Source organism: Cornus florida, unplaced genomic scaffold (genome assembly GCF_030987335.1).
Source record: "Cornus florida cultivar Cherokee Brave unplaced genomic scaffold, ASM3098733v1 CherokeeBrave_3.0.0_Hap2_Chr09, whole genome shotgun sequence".
Classification (NCBI taxonomy): Eukaryota; Viridiplantae; Streptophyta; class Magnoliopsida; order Cornales; family Cornaceae; genus Cornus; species Cornus florida.
The window spans coordinates 42,421,175-42,424,870 of record NW_026775579.1 but is presented as its reverse complement, the minus strand read 5'-3'; the positions used below and the strand labels follow the sequence as shown (position 1 = coordinate 42,424,870).

The following is a 3,696-nucleotide window of genomic DNA, read 5'->3' as shown; positions in this document are numbered from 1 at the left end:
AGGAAATCTTCTCAACTGGCCTTTCACTCAAGGAGATAAATGCTACTTATCATGCTCTCATTCCTAAAGTGCAAAATCCTAATTGCATGAGGGATTTTAAACCCATTGCCTGCTGCAATACCATTTACAAAGTCATCTCTAAGCTTTTGGCAAACAAACTCAAACTAGTCCTTCCTTGTTTTGTGGAGAAGTGCCAAACTACTTTCATTAAGGATAGAAGACTTGGGGACAGTGTTCTATTGAAAGGGTATCATTCTAGTTCCAACAATCCTAGATGTACTCTGAAACTTGATTTACAAAAGGCTTATGACATTGTGAATTGGTCTAGTCTGTTGGATACACTCCATATCCTCAACTTTCCACCAAATTTTGTTAATTGGGTTAAGGCTTGTATTACCTCTCCTGGGTTTTCAGTTTCTATTAATGGTGAGCTTCATGGATTCTTCAAGGGTACTAGAGGTTTGAGGCAAGGTGACCCTCTGTCCCCCTTCCTCTTTGTTATAGTTATAGATGTCCTCTCCTCTATTATACATCAAACTATTTACAATAATCCCCACTTCATTTACCACTGGAAATGCAAGAAAACCAAACTTTCTCATCTTATGTTTGCTGATGATCTCATGTTTTACTATCATGGTGATATTCAGTCCCTCTCTATCATAACTAAGTCAATTACTACCTTTTCAGAGTTGTCTAGACTTTTCCCTAACATATCAAAGAGCCTTTTATTTACTGCTAATGTACCTAAGAACACCCAACAACTCATGATTAATTTGTGTGATTTTGAGTTGGGAAACCTTCCTATTAAGTATCTTGGTATGCCTTTAAGTTCAAAAAGGCTCAATGTTAATGATTGCAGGATTCTAGTTGAAAGGGTTACAACTAGAATTATGATAAGTGCTTAAATGTTGCACATTTCAGCACCTAAGCTAGGGTATTTCAGTCTTTACATCTATCTTAATTTCATGTTTTAGTCCTAATTTATGTTTTTGTGTATTTCAGGGCAATAAAGTTAAAATGAGCTAAGAACGGTCCATTAAAGCCTTTTTGGAGTCAAGCAAAGATATTCAGAAAAAGTTCAGAAAATGACAAAAAGAGGTCGTAGCCCATTGCTCATATAGTGTGTTTATTCTTCGAAAGCGGTCAATCTCGAGCCTTTGATGATGTTCCCAAAGATGAAGAAGCAAACCAATTAGCCCGGAGCCAAAATGGAGCTAAATAAGGCTTAAAGAAAATTTCCAACTCTGGGGGGATCGATCCCCCAGAGTAGGGGATTGATCCCCCAGGACTTGGCAACATTACAGATTTTTTTTTTATTGTTTGGGCTTATTCTGTGAACTATTGGGATTTAATAAGGTTGTTACTTAAGGCCTAGTGAGCCATTATTAGGGTTAGTATTTATTTTATTTAGGTGAATATTGTTATTATTATGAAGTGATATATTCTGTATCGTATATTTTTTTTCTCTGGAAAAACACGGGAAAGAGGAGAAAAAGCAAGAACAGGCTAGGGTTTTAAGAAGAAGCTCAGAGATGATGAATCCAAGGATGGAGATTGTTCTGTCTTCAACTCCATCAACCATGAGTGGCTAATTCTCCTACTTATGGTTGGATAAACCCTAAGCATGTCACCTATTCTCTCTCTCTTTTCATACTTTTTGGGGATTTATTTATGTAATTGATGTATAGGCTTGAATAACATAATTTAATTCTTTCAATTGTTTATTCGTATTAATCTCATGTTGTCTTATGTGTTATTGATGAATAAACAAGCTATACACTTGAATTCCTTGTAAATTGATTCTTCTGATGTCTATACATGTGGTTAATTAGTTGTAATCGTGTTCAAATTGATGAAAAATTACTTCTATTTGATGGATGGCACTACATGTTTAGGTTAATTTATTGTCTAATTAGTTTTAAATTCATGTTTATTTAGTTTAATTTAAGATTAATTAATTTAATTGCAATTCAATTATTAGATAAGTAGACCATCCATACTTATGTTTGAATTCTATACTTTTTGTCACAATTGCATTATCTTCTAGATTAATGTAAGCTAGAATTGTAGGTGCATTGATAAGTAGACCATCCATACGTGTGGAGGCATTTATTTGTTTTAAGTGCATTGATATTATTGAGGAGTTTGGGAACATCGTATGTGGAGGTTGAAATTTTGAAATGTTGGTATGTTGACTTGTTCTAGTGCATGCATGGTCGTAGATCACTTAATCGTCCTCTTGCTCCTGTAAATCAAAATCTCGAAGTTTTTCTTCGGCATTTAAGAAGTAGTACTAGAGATAGTCATCTTAATCTTTCAAATTTTGATCTTCCATCACCTTTAATGGAAGACCCAATAGATCCAATTGAAGATCCTATTGTAGATCTTGGTCATGTGGATCATAATGGTGTGCACCACCTACCACAAGTTCATATTGTGGATCCTCAAGGTGTGCATCCACCCTTAGGAGTGCCACGACCAATCAATCCAGCGGTGCAACAACCTAATCTAGGGATGCCAAGGCCAAATGTTGTTCCCCCAATTGGTGAGCAACAACAACAATATGTTCAAATGGCATACCCTCAACAAGGTCAAATGGCATACAATCAGCAAGGTCAAATGCCATATCCTCCTCTCAATCCTCTCAATCCTCCAATGGTCCTTAGGGATCATTACACTCTAAATCAATATAATACACCCACTTGCATTCAATTGCCAAATTTCCGTGCTCATCATTATGAGATTAAGGCTTCCACCATTAACATGTGCCCCCTTTTCTATAGGTTGAGCAATGAAGAGCCTTATAAACATTTAGATGAGTTCTTGGAAGTTTGTTCTACCGTGAAAATCACGGATGTTCCAGAAGAAGTCCTTAAAATGAAGCTTTTCCCTTTCACCCTTCGGGAAAAAGCTAAATATTGGTTTAACAACTTACGGCAAAATACAATCACCTCTTGGGCACAATTGCAACAAGAGTTCCTAAAGAAGTATTACCCCGCAAGTCGAACCGATGCCATGAGAACTTCCATTCGTGAATTTAAACAACAAAAAGGAGAACCCCTTTATGAAGCATGGGAACATTTGAATGACTTGCTACGGAAGTGCCCATATCATGACATTCCTAAGTGGCAATTAGTTCAATGTTTCTTTTCAAGTTTATCCGATGCCAATAAGGGCATTGTTGATGCTTCTTGTGGCGGAAGCGACATAGAAAGAAATGAAGATGAAATTTGGCTTCTTTTCGAAAAAATGAGTGAAAACTCAATGCATAGATCTTCATCTTCTAAGGGTGGTCACTTAGCAAATATGGGAGGCAAGAAAGCTCTAAATCAAATAGACTCTTCCTTGGAAATTGCGGCCGAGGTCAAAAATCTTACTCAAAGATTTGATAAATTCCTTTTGAATCAAGGTCTGGTAATTCAATCTTATTCTCATCCTTCCAATGCAATGTGCATGACTTGTTCTAGTTACACTCACCATACTTCAAATTGCCCTCTTGGACAAGTCATACCAAGTGAGTCTCAAGAACAAGCAAATGCAGCTTTCATTCATCAAGGGAACAACCCTTATTCCAATACTTACAATCCGGGGTGGAAAAATCATCCTAACTTTGCATGGAGAAATCACGGACACGGTGCAAACCCTCCTCAAAATCAAGGTTATCAAGCAAAGTATGTTCCGCCACATCTCCAAAAT

At 36.7% G+C, this 3,696-nt stretch overlaps 1 non-coding gene across 1 annotated transcript; it reads right to left on the bottom strand.

Annotated features, from left to right (window-relative positions):
* Positions 1-3,012: 3,012 nt before the first annotated feature.
* Positions 3,013-3,119, bottom strand: LOC132275775 (small nucleolar RNA R71). The gene has a single exon (XR_009470734.1). It is a non-coding gene; the product is annotated as a small nucleolar RNA R71 (small nucleolar RNA).
* Between the last annotated feature and the right edge of the window lie 577 nt (positions 3,120-3,696).